General features: G+C 32.7%; 1 long non-coding RNA gene across 1 annotated transcript; it reads left to right on the top strand.

The window, feature by feature from the left end:
- Positions 1 to 6,128: 6,128 nt before the first annotated feature.
- LOC114386629 lies at positions 6,129 to 13,516 on the top strand. The gene is made up of 5 exons (XR_003661126.1): positions 6,129 to 6,701; positions 6,911 to 7,106; positions 7,896 to 7,966; positions 12,062 to 12,177; positions 13,079 to 13,516. It is a non-coding gene; the product is annotated as an uncharacterized LOC114386629 (long non-coding RNA).
- The last annotated feature ends 6,891 nt before the right edge of the window (positions 13,517 to 20,407 follow it).

Genomic DNA, 20,407 nt, shown 5'->3' with positions numbered 1-20,407 from the left:
TTTAGAAGTAAAAAACTTCAAAGCCCATGGATTCTTAGTTCTCTCTTTAGTGGTTATGGTACTACATCAATACATCAATCCTAACAATCATTAATCAATCTCTTTAATTCCCAAATCTTCATCATTCACTAAACCAAATACGTTGTCACTGTAGCAAGAAAAAAAATAAAACACAAAATTTACGGCTACTAATCATCATTGGTAGTGGTAGTGGTAGAGACAATGCTGGTGGTGATTACAACACTGTTAAGCCATGACCACTTACTACTAATCTCAGGTTCAACAATTAGCACAACCACAATCACAGACAAAAGAAAACCAATTTTTTTCCTACAGTGTAGAACGAGGAAGATACACACAATCCATAAAGCTTCGAGAGAAAAACCTACCGTGAGAGCAAGAATGAGAGTGACACCTAGACCAACAGTGAGAGTGAGACCGAAAGTGATAGTGCTGATACTGGTTTCAGTGCCGCGAGAGTGAGACCGATAGCGAGAGTGACACTAAAACCTAGACGATCATGAGCAAGACTGACGACAATGGTTTCAGCGTCACAAGAGTGAGAGTGAGAGTGAAAGTGACAAAGGGTTTGAGGTTGCCAGAAGCGTGAGGGAGATGAGTGAATTGCCAAAAGCACGAAAAATATTATAAATAGGACAATACAATGTCAGTTTTTTTTTTCAAAAAATGATATTAACATGAGTTGGTTAATATTGGTTTTTGTAAAAATCGATGTTAAAGAAGTCACGAAAACATCGATTTTTGAAAAACTGATGTTAACAAACTAACGTTATCATCGATTTTTTGAAAAATGAATGTTAACAAGGTCATATTATTTACGATTATGCTATTGTGTTTTCGTTACATTGGTTTTATAGAAAACCAATGTTATTCTAAGAGATGTTAAAAGTAAATTTTCTAGTAGAGCTAGCCTAAGTTCCTGGTAAGATTATCGTTGGGGTCTCCTTCGTGTCCTCCTCCATCAACTCCCAAACTTCCTCTAGGACCTCCTCCTGCAACTCGTATGCCTAAAGCATTGCCTCATACGACGTCGCCTCCTTTACATCAGTCTCGAGCAATGGAGGACATCCAGTCCCTCAAAGGAAGGTCTGAGTTGCCCTCAATACAATCCTAAGTGACTCAATGGTAGGTTACGACACCTTGAAAGCATCCTTATCTTTGACCTCTAAATTGGACGACTCGATTAAAATTATGATTCACTAAATTAATTTCTTAGATTATAAATAAATAAAATATGACGTTGAAAGATTAACATAAAAGTTTAAGGCAAACTACCATTACACAAGAAAATATAAGTTGTACATTATGTATACACACACACACACACACACACACACACACACACACACACACACATATATATATATACACACACCAGAGATCAGCGGAATGGATCAAACGGACAGTAAAGAAGTAGGAAACAAATTAAAATAGTTTGAATGTATTAAGATGCAGGTAAAATAGACAATAAGAAGAATAAAACTTAAAGCTTAAAAATGATAACTAAACATAAAAGAAAATTGAAACGGCGATAGTCCGCACAAAATCAGTTATGGAGGAAGAAGAGAAGAAACCGAAACGGCAGTAATCAGTAAGGAGGGAGAAGGGAGATAAAAGAAGCAACTTGCAAATTTATTTGATAACAACGAAAGAAAAACTTACAAAGAGTGTTTCCAAGAGCTTCTCTCTCTACAATCTACCGACTATCTCTCTCTCTCAAAAAGGGTACCTCACAATAGAGTTGAGGCCTCCTTTTATAGAAACTTAGTTTGACTATAGCTACAGTAACGGTTACAAATACTGAAACTATTTCTACAGTAACAGTGATAACTAAATTAATGTTCATTCAAACAAATACCAAAACAATCATCTTCATTTTGGTAAAAATCATTATCATGATTAGAAGAATTGGTGTCTTCTTTCTTTGAGGAAGAACTCCCTTCTTCTTGGCTTTGGAACTCCCTTCTTCTTGGCTTTGGAGTAATTGCAAAACTTTTTTAATTTTTTCGTGAGATGTTCCTTGGAGTTAGATCTTGCTAGGAAGGCAGCTAATTGGGACTTCTAATTGAGAAACAAAGAAGTCTCTTGATCAGGTGCTTTCAGGAACTCTAGATGAGCTTTAAACTAGATTTTCACCTTATCTGGTTGTGCTTTTGATGTGTCAAATTGATTCCACCACTTGACAAATCCATGTCGCTGAAGGGATGGAAATTGCTTGTTGTTTTCTGTTTTGCTATACCTGTATTGCCAAGAAAATATCCAAGACAAAGTAAAACAGGAAAAATATTTTAAATCTGCTAGAATTGGTGATTCCTGAGAGTTAAAATGCTTGTTGAACTGTGCAAATCCTTGTTGAACCTGCTCAGGGAAAATTTTCGAGATTGGTCCAAAAAAGTACCACCACTGAAGGAACCAATTTGAAAAATTTATAAACTGTGTTAGTCTTGAAGTAAATAAGCCATGAGTGCTTATATTTGTTGTTTTGATGTCAATACACTTTGGTCTAGGCATCCATATAGTCCCAATAGGTGTATCCTCATGGATCAAAAAGGTATAGAAATTTTTTTTATTTCATTCAAATTGGATCCAAATTGTCTGGGTTGCAGAACTTTTAAAATTTGGATTGTAGAGTGAATTTTTAAAAGGGGTTCTTTTGGATCTTTTAAATGTTTAATAGAAACTGAGTCCGAATCTATTAAAATGAATTCATAAAAGGTCCTTGTTTTGTTGATTGTTGTTGGTTTGAAATGGAATCCGGGTGGAAACACCTTGGCTATAGCTTTAAAGGGATTCTTTTCCCAATATTCCGACTCCATTTGCAAAACACTTGAAAAATTATTTTTGCAAATATAACTGTTAGTGGGTTTTGGGGCTGGTGTTGCCATTGGGGTTATTATTTGTTTTTCTTTTGGAGAATTACAGATAATTTCTATGTCTTTGGCTTTTTGGATTAAGGTTTTTAGATCAATTTCAGACTCATCATCTAATTCAGAGGCTATGTCATCCCATGTTTTCTTTGGGATTTTTGTCAGGCCAATTTCTTGAAGGGCCAAAAGTGTCTTGATTGGAAAGGCATAGTCAGCCTTGGCTTGTTTTGATGTTTGGTTCTTTCAAGGTTCCTGAGTGGATGACTTAGGTTTGATTTCAACGAGTAGGGTAAATGACCCATCTTGTTGTTTACATTTGTGGGTTGATGACCCAGATTGGGTTAATGACCTAGTCTTTGAGGGTGAAATATTATTTGAGGATGACTCTGGTAGAGCCAACTTGAAACCTTTTCTGCTACTCCTTCCTCCCCGAAAGGAGGTACTGGATGCCTTAGGCGGCATAATAATTTTTCTATAAGAATTCACAAGTAAGATAGTCAGGTAAAGAGTTTGAAGTGCCCTTGAGATACTTTATCTCAAAATCAAAAACACTTAAAATTGCTTATCATTGAGCAAATATTTTTTAAATGATTTTCACTAATATTCTTAACAAGTATTAGTTTAGGTTTTCAATTAATGTAATATGAATAATATGGTTAATTTTATAAAATTATTATTCTCTCTCATCTATTTATTAATTAACTTTTCTTGATCTTAATAATGAAAATTTAAGATGATACTTAGTATGGGACGGAAGGAGTATTAATTAAATTTTATTTTAAATAATAAGTGATATTTAAAATTATTTTTCATTTTTTGATAAATTTTAATTTAAAATAAAACATTCTTTAAAAAGTAGATTAAGATGTGTATTACTATCATTTTTTAAATTTGGCTGAAAGAACAATTTTCAAAATAATATTTTTTTCTATAAGATTTAAAATTACTATTGTGGAAGCCTGCAAACACTAAAATCAAACATCACGATAAAAATGAGCTACTTTTGTTTGTTACAATAAACTAGAAAAAATATACTCCCTGTGTATGGTTGATCTTTGTACTAACCAATATTTATGAACAATGATAGACGTTAACTTCTAAGGGTCACATGTAAAAAAAAATAAAAGCAAAAATCAAGGGTCTTACCTAAATTTTTCATCTTAAGATAGGTCTACATACAAAGAAAATGAATACAGACAGTAACATCCTTCATTTCCATCATGTATACAATGATATCTCCTACATTTTACTCAAATTACATAAAAAGTCTTTTGATGTGCTTAAAACCATTTCTGTGACACCCACACTCATATCGATGTCATATTTAGTTTTGAAAGCTGAAACCAAGAATTACCCTTGATTACATAATTATACATATGCCCTCTCTGTGTTTTTATACATATTATGAATTTAACACCGTGATTTTCAAACATTAGGTACAATAACCCTTTATTGTTTCAGATTTGGATTACTAAGTGATAGATCCACAAGTCCCCAAATTGAATTGTAATATTGATAACTCAGTTGCAACACTAACGAAAATTAAAAAAACACAATTAAAGAACTCACCTTTGTACTTCAAATGTTCCTTAGCTCTTATTCCTTCCCTTACTCTGCGTGCTCTCATATGACTAGTATCTTGTTGGTTCTCTTCCCTGATTCTTGTTGCCCAATTGCACCCTATCTTCTCAGTCCAATGGTCAATTTATGTGTGTTGAGCAATTCTGTAAAAATGCAATGACGTGTGTCTGTTTATACCAGCAAAAGACAAACTGCAATTTCTTTTTAGAATCATTAAAAGTACACATTTATTGTGTCTTTCATTTTATCTATTACATTTCCTATCATATTTATTACTTTCCCTCTTTTAATATTTTCTCTCCATAAATACATTTAAGACTTGTTTGGAGTAACAAAAGAAAATAATAAAAAAAAAATTGAATTCGGGAAAAAGTCTAAAAGGAAAGAAAATTTTAGATTTTTTCTTTTTGAAGTCAACCTTTTACTCTTGTTCCTTTTCATTTTTTTTCCAAGCAGGCAATTTTTTGTTTGTTATTCATGGTTTTCCCCATCTTTTCTTTCCTTTCCATTCAATTATAGCATGAATATTATTATTTAACTTTTATTTTATCATAGTTATGTTTACTTATTTGAACTCAGTTTTGACCCTACGATGCATAGGCAAACAAAATTGTGCATGGGATTAATTTTGTATTTTTTATTTAAATCAGTTCGGTATCTTAGAAAAATGTAAAATTATTAGAAATGAGTAATTAAGGAACTTTTAATAATATTATTAAATATTATTCTATGATAAGTGTATTAAATAAATAATATTCTATGAAGTAAAATATTTTTTTAGGAAACTAAAAAATAGAAGAATATAGAATATAATAATGAATCGAAATCAAATAGAAAAAAAAAGAGATAAGATAAAAAGAGCTCTTTTTTTTTAAGCTCCATTTTTTGCTCTTCTTTTTTATGTGATATAACATAAACAAAGTAATTCTATTTTTCAATTGGGGACAGATGGTTGAGTGGACTAAAGTGTCGGATTGTTAATCCGTGGTACAAATTTTTGTACCAAGGGTTCGAATCTCTCTCTTTCCGTTGATAATTTGATAATTTTTGTTGAACTTCTTTGTTTTCCTTGTTTGTTTATTTTTTTTATTTACTAGTTAAAGATTTGAATTTAGCTAATTCGCTTTCTTAATCTTAAAAGTGTGTGTGTGTGTGTGTGTGTATATATATATATATATATATAACATAATATAAAAATCCCCTTAGACTTTACTCCGGGAAGGTATAGAATATAAATTTGTTTATTTTGATAACTTTATCATATGATAAATTTACATCAATAGTACATTAATGACCTTCAATACTATATTAATAACAGACATACACAAAAACCAACGGTGATTGCGTGTTTACACTAGTAAAAAAAGATGTTTTAACATTGTTAAATTTAAGTTGATTTTTTAAAAAATGATGTAGAAAATAAGTAATGGCATTTTTGAAATTGAATATAACTTTTTTAAGATGGTCATATAAAACCCGTATTTGATAAAAGTGTTTACGCCGGTGTTTGCAAAACCGTATTTGCTTTTATAATTTCTAAGACAGTCTTTACTATTGACCGTCTTTAATTTAAAGTTAAATAATAAATTAAATTTTTATTGCTAGTGGTTGCTCGAATTCCTCTTCTCCTTCCATTGTGCTTCTCGTGCCTGCTGGAATTCCACTTCTTTGTCCATTGTGCTTCCCGTGCCCTCGACATCTTCCCAAAAACTCCAAGAATGATGAGAAGGATTTTCCCAGATCGAGAGATACACCAAAAGTCCCAAACTCATTTAGGGGAAAACCAGATGGAGAGAACTCCACGGCAAAAATGTTCATAACTCTCAAATCACGGCGCCGAAGAAGGAATTTTCCTCTTGCTTGTATTCATCTTCTTTTCTGTTGAACCACATCTACCGTAATCAATAGTCGGCGCCTCCATTCATCTTCAACCTTCCAACCATCGTAACACCACCAAATTCGCACGACCACCACCATCCTAACACCACCACTTCTGCATGCTACCACCGTTGACACCACAATCACCCAAACACTATCGCAACCGCGCGCTGCCACTGAAATAATGCCAGATCTGTACCCTAAACCCCCTTCATGCAGCAGATCTATTCCCAAACACTATCGTAATTTTAATGAGATGCATCTTTTTTTTTTTTGCTACATTTCCTACTTTTTTTTTGCTTTCAGCCTACTTGGACTTGCCCCGCTAGCTGAACGTGTTAGCTTCCTGACTGAGTAAGTTCCCAAACACTATCGTAATTTTAATGAGATGCATCTTAATTCTTAGTACTCAAAAACTTCAAGGCAAATTGCATATTTCACTGGCCCAACAGGTACTATAGAACCAAAATTCATTATGCACAGAGATTTACTTTGCATATTATAGTGTATGGTAAAAAAAAATTAACCAATTTGGTTTTTGGTTTGTGTGGATGTTAATTCAGTTGGAGGGCTTCTGAATGCAGCATGTGCAATGCAACCAAGATGATCATAGCATGATTAGCACTTCACCAGAACAAAGTTCATGTTGTGAAGTTGTCCCTGCTGGGTTCCATTCTCTCAAACCTTCTCTTGGTTCTTGGCAGGGCACTCCTCTATGGTGGTTTAGCCAATCTTAAGAGAGAACAAAAATATGACAGAGTATGTATTAATTCCTAATAGTTTGTTCAAATTTAAAAAATAAATATAATATGCAGAAAAAACATTACACCATCGTTTAATTACAAATTTTCATGTTTGTTAAATTTTTTAAAAGTTTGTTAATGTTATTTTTTATTTTTGTAATTTTAATTTGGTCAAAACTTAGATATGCAGGTCAGTGTGGATATGATATTGAAATGGTATGATGACAATCTGAGATTGTAATTTCAAAGTTTATTGTTGTCTGTTTGTGGTCTTTTTGTTGGATTTGTGGTGCCTATGTTTTAGAGTAGGATGATAATCTCCACACCAAGTTTGGCATTTGTGTTTCTTGGATCTATATATGGAATATGTAGGTTGATGGGAGAGAAATTTTGAGTTGATATATTAATTTTGGTTTCATTCCCTCCCTTGTTTTCTCTGCTTTAGGAAGATATTATTTTGTATTCTTAATTTTTCACATGCCTTCTTTAAGACAAACATCTTGGTAGCGGGGACGTTTGGAATTTGATACATATAGTTGAATTGAATCTGGACCGGTTACATGAATCTGCAATTGAATGTGGATTGGTTACATGTAAATATGAATAAATTTAGTTTTAATCTCTTGAATATTTTTATTAGTATCAATCTTAGTATTTTTTTTAAAAAAGATTCTATCAGTATAAACATATTGCACTTCATATTACCCTATAATGTGCAGTTGCTTTAATCTCATGAATTGTATTTCTAGCTACATTTCACTGAGAAAGCATGTCTTTTTTATTCTTGTTTTTCTTTAATCTATAGGATGTGGCAATTGCTTATGGATTCAATGCTATTAGGTATCAAGCAGTAGTAGATAATAAAGGCTCGAAGAGGTTGGTTCCTTCCTTCACTCTACTTCCTTGACTCTACTCAAGTTACTAATTTGAAGTGACCAATTATATTTAAGCTTGGTTTTTAAACTATGGGGCCCACCTAATGCAGCCATCCTGAGAATTAATATATCAAAATATATATTTGACATGCTTGATTTCAAGGCTTACATTTCAAACGAAATATATATTTGGTTGCCAACTAAATAACTTGGTAATTGTGATCTTAGATTCGGATAGTGTGTGTATTATATTTATATAGAGCCACAGGCAAGAAACATAACATAAGTGTTACATCCATGACTCCTTAAAAGACGTTTCTTGTAGTGCTTTTCTAGCTCTCCCTTGGCAATTGCTGGTTTGGAGGATTTTTTTTTCTTGTTTGTGATGTGCTGGAGATGATAAGGTATATGTTTTATGTAAGAAATAAGAAAAGAACATTGATTATTTAAATATTGGCAATATAAAAGTGAATTCATGAAGTGCTTTGTGCGTCATTTGGGGTTAATAGTTTGAGATTTTTCCAAAGAGGAAGAATGACATTTAGTAGGGGTATGAACTAGCTCCTCATCCTTATTTTGAACTACATATTAGGAAATATGAGATAGGTCATGAATTTTGTCTTACAGGATATGAGATAGGTCATGAAATTGATCTTACATTAATCCAAATTTAGGATGATGTTGTTAATCAAAAATGATCTCACATAATCATCTAGATAGCCTGAAAGCTAAATATCTGCCTATGCACGCGGTTGATTTCTGGAATATATTCAAGATGACATTTGTAACATCCCATTTTTTTTCATAAATAAATTTAAAAAAAGTTTTTTAGTAAAAATAATAAAAATAAATAAATAGAGTAAATAATAGGTCGTAAATGCCCCTAGCTATAAATAGCAACATGCTAGGTTTTTCAGACTGATTCCTCAGCCTCCTCTGCCTCTCATTTTCGTTTTTCCCTTCCTCCTCTCAAAACCCTTTCTTTTTTCCGCAGCACACAAAACTTGTCTCAGAAAAACGATGATCTCGGACTCATTCACCGTTGGATCGTTGTGAAATTCGAGTAGCACGTTCGCAACCCAATTTCGAGGATTCTCACCGTTGGGAATTGCAAAATCATGTCTGAGCTTAGAGGAAAACCCTCTACCCCGACATATATATAAATAAATAAAATATATTGGTAAACAAAATTACATGGGTAAAAGGTTCACATTCACTTCAATTACCAAATAAACTCATTAAAAATATATTCGGCTCAAAATAAGGCCGTCAAAATTTACAAATATATTTTGTTAAATCAGTGAGGTGAAATAAAATAGACTAACATCATAAAATTAACATAAAAACTTATATCCCAATGTCACATCTTATCAGAGCGTTGTGTCCCGACATCCTTCAGCACAATATTCCTTAAAGCAGTTCACCTAGTTATCTGCTCCCCCGAACACAAAGTTCAAGATCATCATAGGATCCAAACACAAACAACAAACTGGGAGTGAGTTATCACATTCCTAACTAATAGAGAAACAAGACAACTAGATATACATATCATATAAACCAAATAAAACTTGCATGTAATTCACGTAATTCCACCACTTTGTCATTCAAAGTTCACTTTTCATCCATCAATCACACTTTTCAATCATCAATCACATTACACAAGAATCACACGCTCTGATCAAGACATAATAACACCTCAATTTCATAATAAACAATTAGCAAGCGCATGAGACAATTTGCTAAGACTCAAGCCTACATGCAATGTGGTACCATGTCAGTGAAAAACCACCCTGGGGCGCTTAGGAGTACATAACAAGACACACCACACAATGGGTTTGCCAGGTCACTCTCACTAAGTAAAATCATAGGGAGACCAGTCAGGGTCACGATGTTTTGCGGGAATGCTCCAACCATATGGGATCAGCATAGGCTTAAAGGAGCACTCAAACCCGGTGACCCCCAAGGCCTACACTCTGAAGAGTCCGTCAGGGCCTCTCCCTCCTGATTCAGGTCCAACACCTAAAATTATTTTAACACACAGACACTGCTAGTGAATTATACAATATCCATGACCTCACACTCGTGTCTTAAACACGTACAACATATTGCGCTACAATTTAACACTGGTTCCTAAATAGGAACCTACACTTTGTCTTTAACACTGGTTCCTAAATAGGGAAACTTACACTTTCTCTTTAACACTGCACATTTACACTTTTCTCAAGATAACACTGGTCGGGTTATTATACGATTTACATCTTACAACACAAATAATGTCACATCAAGAGTTACTCACACACTTATTCACAACCAAAACTCATTCACAATTTCACATCTCATAATGTCACAATCCACCATCACATGTTTTCACGTATCTCACAATTCAACACATGTTCTACTTTACACTTTTACTCAATCTCAATAACAATATTATAATCTCAAGGCAACATATTATTCCACAATTCATCACATATTTCATTTATAAGCACTGCTCATGAATTATACAATACCACGACCTTATACTCATGTTTCAAACATGTTTAACACAATTGCGCTACAATTTAACAATGGTTCCTAACTAGGAACCTACACTTTTTCTTAAACACTGCGCATCAACGCTTTTCTCAAGATAACACTGGTCGGGTTATTGTATAATTCATAACTCACAATATAATTATTGTCACATCAAGTGTCAAACACACACAATTATTCACAATCAAATATCATGCCCACAATTTAACATCTAATAATATCACATCAATCATCTCATTTTTACATGTATCTCGCAAATTGACACATTCAACTTTGTACTACTCAATCTTCACTATAATATTATAATACTATTATAATAACTTATTACACCTTATAACTCATACACATCACACAATAATAATATTTGCATGATACAAAACATATATATGTATATGTATATAGTAAATTAAACTACATTGTTTTTAATCAAAGGATTTCTATAACAATTAATTTAATATTACATCAAAAGAAATTACCACTAGACATTAACCTTACAATTTTCTTTAATTTATTATTCTAGTATTACAATAATTATATACACATAACATGTTGATCATCGTCGTAGAAAAATTAGAATAAGATAATAATTTATATTAAATAAGTCATCGAATAATATTATTTAAAATATAATTTACGTTAATAAAAATAGCTTAATTTTTCTAAGGGGTTCACACTCAACACAAAAACACATCAATTTCATAGCAATTTCTCATTGGGACATCAACTGATTCATCAAACATATATAATTCACCATAATAATTATAAGGATAAAATGAAAATTGCGAAAACACCCAAAAACCCATTCTAATTGATATCTCTAAGGATCCCTACACATGTTCTCACTAATTCCCAATTGTGAATAACTCATCCCTTACCTCTGAGCGAACTCACGTGTTTTCAGCCAGCGATAACAGCATTTCTAGCAATTTCCTGAGATTCCTTCAGCTATTCCATTTTGGGTTTCTGTGGGAAAATAAAAAGCTACACTGCGAAGGGTTTTCCTCTAAGCTCAGACATGATTTTACAATTCCCAACAGTGAGAATGCTCGAAATTGGGTTGCGAACGTGCTACTCGAATTTCACAACGATCCAACGGTGAATGAGTATGAGATCATCATTTTCTGAGACAGGTTTTGTGGGCTGCGGAAAAAAGAAAGGATTTTGAGAGGAGAAGGGGAAAAACGAAAATGAAAGGCAGAGGAGGCTGAGGAGTTAGTCTGAAAAACCTAGCATGTTGCTATTTATAGCTAGGGGCATTTACGACCTATTATTTACTCTATTTATTTATTTTTATTATTTTTACTAAAAAACTTTTTTACATTTATTTATGAAAAAAATGGGATGTTACAACATTGGCTGGGCTAAAGTTGAATTTGAAGACAACAAAGTGATACACTATGCTAAACAAAGAAAAGATTCGAACAAAATGGAAATAGTGAAGACAAGTTTTCTGATGCCTTGTTATTTCCTTTGATAAATTTTACCTTCTCTCTTTGAATTAATTTCATTTTTGCTATTAAATGACCTTATACTAAAATTTTAAAATTTTCTTCTTAAAATTCAGGTTGCAGTGTACCCAGGAAATGTCTTGGCCTTGCACATGTCTAAACCACAAGGATTTAAGTACTCTAGTGGATAGTATATTTTTTTGAGCTGCCCAGATGTCTCGCCTTTTCAATGGTAAGTGAACATTGGTTTTCTTAATATTTTTATAGCATATTACCATTAAAATCAGGGAAGAGACGTTAACAAAAAAATTAATTTGCTTCTTTGTAAATTTCCCATTTCTTTTAGTTGTTAGAAAGTAGTAGATATATATCAGACTTGGGAAAATGACATGGTAGGAAGGATTGAGAACAGTTTCACATTTTATTGCATGTTATTTATTATGAGATTTATTTTTATTATAATTAAAAAGATTTATTTGATTAAAGTTTTAGTTTTTTTAAGGAAAAAGATTTTAGTTATGTCTAACCGATTACGATAATTAAAACTATGTATTATAGTACAAATTAAGTTAGTTTGACTAGCTTGTTTATATGATATGAATCTAATTTAAGATGCCTCTCATGATAAGTTACTTAAAAACTTAGTAATAAAGTATCTAAATAGAACATACAAGTTTCTCTCTCTCCCATAATTTTTGTTTTCTTAGAAGACCATAATATTATAATGTGCTTTGTGTATATTGTGTGGTTTCTTCTTTATGGAAATATATTGTGTATATTGTGTGATTTTTAAAGGATAATGATGATTTTTATATAATTATCTTCAAAGTCATACCAATGGTAATTATCCAATCAGCAACTATATACTTAGTTTCATGAATGTTTAATTATATTTGTTGATTATTACTTAGATAATATTATAATTATAAATATGCAGCTTTTCATATTAAAATTAATATTTATAATTAGAAACTATTTTATATGTTACTAATATTTATTGGTTATTAGTAAGATATAAAATAGTTTTCTAATTATAAATATTGATTTTAGCATTATATAATAATATTTATTGATTAATAGCAATATTGATAATATCGTAATATTGATTTAATTTATCTAAAATTTATTTGTAGGTAATTCAACATTTAACATCAGTGCTGATGTAAGCAATGATGTAGAAATATGTAGTTTCTAAAATGGTGTTGACGTCAGCACCATCTTAGAAACAACATATTTCCACATCGTTCCTGACATCAGCATCGATGTGGAAACGGACATATTCTACATCATTTACCAAAGGATGATCGACTTAGAAGATGTAATTTCTACATCGGTGGTGGGCTGAGAACCGATGTAGAAAACGTTATATTTCTACAACGGTGGATTTTGGAACGATGTTGAAACATAACACTAACAACGATGTCGTATTCTACATTGGTTGAGCACCGATGTAGAACGTCGTTTTTGACCGATGTAAAAAGCGCGCTTTCTAGTAGTGTTACTCAAACTAGACAAATATCCATGCGTTGTGCGGATTTGTAAATCATTAAAGAAATATTTAAATAAATTATTTATTTACTAAATCAAATTTAAAAGTATAACTGTGAATGATATTTTATATTATTTTTTGTTAAAGGTGATAAAAAAATTACATATAAATTAAGATATTTTTTCTTTATCATTATATTTATAAGGAAATATTTCAAAATTGGAGGCTGACCACTGAACTAAAGTTGATTAACTTGAAGATAGAAGTAAGCGTTGTGTATAATTATTATAAGAACAATATAAGAATAAAGTGAAATTGACATGATAAAATAACTAAAAAATATATATTTAATGAAAGAAAAATAATCAATCATAATGATAAAGCACATAAAAGTGATGCGAATAAAACACCAAAATTTTTTCATTTAAATAGACTTTTTGTATTTATTTCCTTTTGCTGGTGACCTGATGTTGAATTTTGTTTTCTTTTGTGTGCTTCTTTTTAAACTTTGATGTCAAAACAATTTATTTATTCGTCTTTCTCCTTAATGAACTTTTTGAGATTGAATAAAATTCATTTGATGATGAAGATGCATATTTTGACATCTCGGATGCTTGTAGCTTTGGACTTCGACCTGTGACAACTTGTTTATTAACCTTTTTTCTTAATGGACTTTGTGAGATTTGATAAACTTCTTCATTAAATGATGAAGATGCACCTTTTAACTTGTTGGATGCTTGTAGCTTTGGGCTTTGACTTATAATTAGTTCTCCATCTCACTCATTTGATGTTGTTTGTTGTGGTGAAGTGAACTCCTTTTTTAATAAAAGTATTAATTAGTGGACAAAAATGTAAATAAATTATAAATATGGTTACCTGTTTAATTTCTTTGAGGAGAGGATCATGCTAAATGATATTTTGTGGGATAAAAGTCATTGTGATGGTATAGGTTTGAAACCCTTCCTTCAAGTTGTGAGCTTGATTTCAAAATTAAAAGTGTGTTTGCAAAGGGTATCCAATATTGGGGGTATGTAATCCATATTTTACATTTTGGGTGTGAAGGTGTTCAGATGCTATTGTGTTTAGAATTTGTTATGCATCTCGATCGAACATTGGGAATATTGTTATACCGGTATCATTAGAGACTTTCAATTGGCCAGTAGTCTCATTCAGGTAACTTTGATTAAAGTTAAGGTCTTTTGTTATGAAGGAATGTTGTTAGGTTTTATGATTTGTTACAATAATTCATGTTTTCTTCCACTCTGTCATTAGGGTATTACTTCTAGATTGTGAAAGTAAAAAGGATAAAATGAATTGAGCTTCTCCCAGAAGTTAAAAACTACTTATGCACTTGGCTTTTATCTTCATATTTTCTTCTCTTATAGGTGTTTGTGTGGAAGTTTATCCACTCTTGATTTGCCTGTGATTGGATATGACTTGCCTTTTCTTTTCCTACCAATGTTGATGTTTTGTACGTGTGGCAATTTTAAAGCTTAATTGTTTTGATAATCATAATTATTTTTTACCTTATATTGATGAAACATGTATGTTTCTGTTTGTTTGATGAAGTCGTGATTATGGGTGGAGCAACATCACCTGTTTTCTACAATTTGAGGCCAAGACACCGCCACCCTTGATTTGCATGTGATTGACTATGACTTGGCTCTTCTTTTCCAAGCAATGTTGATGCTTGAAAGATACAGGTTGATATTTTTTATAAAAAAATATGATAAATCATAAAAGGTGAAACATAAGATAAATCACTGTGCTTTTTGGGCTTCTTTTCGCTGTCTGGATCATGATACTTGCATTAGAGATTAGGATAGTTGGTATCCTATGAGTTGTTCTACTCACAATTTGAGTTTTTAATTTCTTGCATTTGTGGTCATTGGTCAACATAATATGATGATGATATATACTCTATTTTGGAATAGAATTACAGAAGAACTTGCTGTGGAGTGTATTAGGCGATCAATGTGCTGTAGGTATAAAGAAAAGAAAAAAAAAACAGAGAATAGTGCGTATGTAGATAATAGTTTTCTGACATACATCTTCTCTTCAGGTTTATGCTCTGTCCTGGATAGTAATGGTAGCTGCCATGGTTATCCTTAAGGACGATATTCGGTGATTAAAAAAAGTTTGTTCTTTCTGCTTGTGCTTGATAATGATTTTATTAATCTTTCTGGCTCGAGTATCATGATTCAATCATCATGGCAACGACTAATTCAATTCAATACTATACTCAAAATATTAGATTACATGTAATGTATGAGATATAAAAAATAAAGTTACTTTATGTCTTTCTGCATTTGTGGAGTTAGATTAGTTTCTCTGATGATTTCTATTGATACAGTGAACTTACAACCACTTCTTTCTTATTGGTGTGGTGTTATATATGTTCAGATAGGACAAGCATGATTAATATAGTTGGATACCAAATTATATGCATATATATATATATATATATATATATATATATATATATATATATATATATATATATATATATATATATATATATATATATAATGAGAATCAATATGTTGCAAATGAACTACTAATTTAAGAGATGCACTGCCATTGTACTTCAGCCCCCTAATTATGTTTATCACCTGTCTTCTTTATGTGATTGATGCCCATTGCCAGTGTCATCATATTCAACTTGTTTATGAAACTGTTTTAATTACAAGTTTGTACTTTTAAGAGTAGGAGCGACTCAACCTCTTTGTGAAAATGGTTTGCTTACTGCTGATGCAATGAACAAAGCTGATGAGGAAACCATCTAAAAGTTTATTTACCCAGTATGTTCTTTGTCACCGAATCTATGGTATCTGTTGAAAACCATTTACTCATGCTATTCAAATAATCTGGATTTTATACAAGAAAAGCGAGTAACTTGAAGAAAATTGCCAATATTTTTGTTTCTTGAAGTACGATGGAGACATACCAAGCTCAATTGAGGAACTACTCTTGCTACCAAGAATAGGTCCTAAGATTGCTCATCTGGTAAGTACAAAATACTTATGAGATTCAAAAGTCATTTTTTCCTTTTTTTTCCCCTATTAAAATAATTATTTGGTATCACACACATTAGGAATTAGTGCCTAGATGAAAAAACTCAAGTTTTAGTCCGTACAGGGACAATGTCCAAGGGATATGTGTAGATACTCATGTGCACCGCATTTGCAAATCGTCTTGGATGGGTTTCATCGTGGCATATATACTTACGATAGGTAATACTTCAGGAGCAATATGGGCTAACGTAATAAAAGAGAAGGCCGTAGAAAACCCTAAAATGCCCATGGCTGAGAGCTTGACATGCGGCACTTTTGCTGTGATTTTGGTGATTTTACCCCTCCAGCTTTGGGCTTAATCTTCTGCCACCTAGCTTGTTGTGTTGTCTTTGTTTTTTGTTGGTTGCTCTGCATGCTGAATCCAGAGGCACATTTGCGTGAATGCTTCCTGGTTGCTCCACTATTTCTCTTTCTTCCTCTCATTTGCATTAATGCTTCCTGTGTCTGGATCCATGCATGGTTTAATTCTTTAACAACTACTGATTTGTTTCTTTTGTTTTCCATATTTTGCTTGGTCCATTTGCTTTCTTTTTTCTTAATTTTTCTTGTTTTCAATTCCAGTTGAGTTTGCCAGCTGCTATGGATTTCCATTTTCATGCACAGTTTGTATCAGTTGATTTGCTGGGCTTTTCTCCAGGTTGTTCTCCTTTGTTTTTGGGTTTCTTTTATTGCATGCTTGTTGTGTCCTTCTATTTCCTCTATTTTGTGTTTTATTACATGTGCTTTTTGGATTTTTCCTTACTTTGCTTTTTCTATTTGAGGCCGTTCCCGTTTGTTTTGTAGTTTAGTTTGGTACGATGTTCTCTTTGGTTGTGGCGAATGAAGGTAATACCTTTTCACATAGGCATCAACTTTGGTTTGGCCTTCCTTTTGGTTGTCAAATTTTGGGGAATAAATCCCCTATTTTCTTTAGCTTAAATATTTTTTCTTGTTTTTTTTATGGTGTTTTCCTGAGATTTTTTCCTTTTTCTGAATGCATATGGTTGGATTTTTTGTATCATTGTCTTTCAGTCAGTTTCTGCTGCAATTTATTTCCTAAAAATTGTGGGTGTGTTTTGATTATAAACTGATACATTGATGATTATTTGTTTCTATATTTTTTTGGTGTAATGCTGACACTTGCATGTCTATTATACAGTTGTGCCCGCAGGTTGGCTGATTCCTATGGATGTTTTCTTTTTCTTATGCATGTCTATTATATACTGTCTTGCACTCTGTAGGATGATTATTGGTTCCAGTTCTTAGAGTACTTGAATGAGGCTGAAAATGATGTTGCAACTAGCTTGCTGGCTTGCTTTTGTTTTCTGCCATGTAGATTGTTGGCGAAATGGGTTCTAAGTTATGTGTTTGGTCAAATGCCTAAATGAAGTTTTATTTTGGTAATTTTACTACTGTGTTGCCTTTGTTTTCTGTTGGTTGCTCCACCTGCAGAATTCTATTTTCCTTATTTTGCTTCCTCTGTTTGCTTTTTTTGTTCTCGATTTTTCCTCTGTTTCTTTATTTTGGCCACCTGCTATGGTCTTCTAATTTTTTCGCAGAATTGAGTCAATGGTTAGGTTGGTAAGATGTTTCCGTCATGGTTCAATTATATTTAATATGTATGCATTTATGGTCTTCCAAGTATATGGTTGAGTTTGCTTTTGTTTATGTTGTCCATGGTTGACATTGCATTTATTTATTTTGTGCATGCTTGTGTTTCGTTTTTTCCCCTTATTTTACAGTTTTTTTCCCATGCTTTGCTAATTTCTGTTCATTGTTCTTTTGGGGGCCCAGTTGTTTGTTTTCAACAATTTGCTGTTAGCTTTTATTTTCAACAAATCTTCGTCATTGTTGTGCTTTTGTTTCCCCTTCTTATTAAGTCTTTTCGTTCCTCAGGGATTTTGATTGGTCGAGCTTTACTTTGCAATTTATACTTACATTTTGCATTGGTTTCTGCATAGTTTACCCTCTGTGAAATATCCCTAGGCTATGACATTGATTGCTAGACAAGGCCCCCCACTATCCAATATTAACTCCCACCGTTTATTTCTAACTTCATTTGAAGTATACTGTACATATAACAGTGCACGGTAATTATTGCGCATCTCAGATCACAATCCACTTAATTATTATCCTACACAATTGATGACTTTTGATTCCCAATGCTACCACCATTCTGTCTAATCATAAATATATACAGACTGGATATACACAATTTAGGGGAACGTAAAAGACAAATACAAAAGGAACATTATTAACTATTCGTTGCAACTGTTCACCGCTAATATTTCCAATAGTCACTGCCTTATATTTATATTTACTATATTCATTGTAACTCCTTCCATTTGTGTGACACCTTAAACTTCCACACGGCAACATGAGTACCTCTGCATCTACCTCTATTGCTGTAAGTTTCTTTCAGTTTACCAGACTTCATTTTAACCTTATCACTATCTGTTCCACTATGGTCCTTCATATATTTCTTCTTTTCCTCTATCATTAATCTTTCACATTTCTATTACTAGAGAATTCTTCCTTACATGTATAGCATCCACTTTTCCCATACTTACACATATCCTCTTTACACCCCAGACATAACTGCACCCGATGTTTTCTCATTTACCCGGTTTTGGAGGTGCATGTTTCTGTTCAGTTTTTTATAAATTCCTCCATATTTTGTTCTCTTACTGATTACGTTATATATTGTGCTACAGGGCCCCTCCCATTGGATGGCGAAAACCCGATTTTTAGCGGCATTTCATGTTGGCAAGGTTGACATTCACTATCCCAACTATTTTCCCATTTTCCTTTTTCCACATACAAAAAAAACTTATTTCTATTCTTTACACGTTTCCTTGCAGAACATTATTGAGGTCCCTTTGTCTTACCATAGACAGTGGAGGCCATATTACCCAACTTATGTTTTATTTTACTACAATGGAAGCACACATTTTGTTAGGGTACAAAAATATGGCAACCACTATTTTTTTGCTGATGGTCTCAAAGAGTTTAGGAGAACCCACAGCATTAACGACGGTGTCATTATCCGGTTTTTTGCTCCCGACAAAAATACATCTTTTGAGGTTGATGTCATGGGGCCTATCCATGGGCAACCAATGGGAAGGTCAGTGGTTACAACCAGAAGGCACATCTTTACAATTGATGCCACACCAGAGATGGTGCAACATAACTTGCCTTTGGTAGGAGTTTCCAACCCACTCAATTATGTTGTTGTTTTTCTATGCCAACTTTTCTTAAACATAGTCAAACAAAACTATTAGCAAAATAACTGTCCTTTATATTCCTTATATTTAGATAACATTGTCCTTCAATTGCTGTTATAATTCGGTTGCAAGTTCTTCCAGCAGCTGCTTCAAATTATTTGTTTGGCTCAAAAAAATATATTCTTGTCCACTGTGGTTATGGTAGATGTAACCAGTGGCAGATCACCATCTATGATGGTCTGCCATCCCTGACGGAACCATGATTTCAGTACCTGTCTGAAAATAACTTATTGCTTGGAGATGAAGTTGTCTTCTTCCTCAAATTTGACGAGCATGCGTGGGAATTGCAATTTAGGAAAGAAGTTGTAATGATCTCAATTAAAGGAAAGCTTCTAGAAGGAAAAAATGACTCAATTGAGACAGCTCAGCAGAGGGGAATATTTGCCAAATCTCACGTATCCACTATGGGTAACAGAAAGAGTGTGAGAGAGAGAAAACCTAACTCTAGGTTGGTGGATTATGTAACCAACTAATAGCGGTATTTAGAGGGGAGAGAAGGTGTAGTGAGGGAGGGTGGTTATGAGTGAACATTTCTTTTTCTTCTTCTTTTTCTCTCTGTGACTATTGTACTCAGTCCTTCTAATTGTACACACTGTACTCTTAGAGGTTGATTCTCATTTTTAGTACGGGAACAAA

This window comes from Glycine soja, chromosome 15, assembly GCF_004193775.1.
Source record: "Glycine soja cultivar W05 chromosome 15, ASM419377v2, whole genome shotgun sequence".
Lineage (NCBI taxonomy): Eukaryota > Viridiplantae > Streptophyta > Magnoliopsida > Fabales > Fabaceae > Glycine > Glycine soja.
The sequence above is the reverse complement of the archived record's forward strand: the minus strand, read 5'-3'. Positions and strand labels throughout refer to the sequence as shown.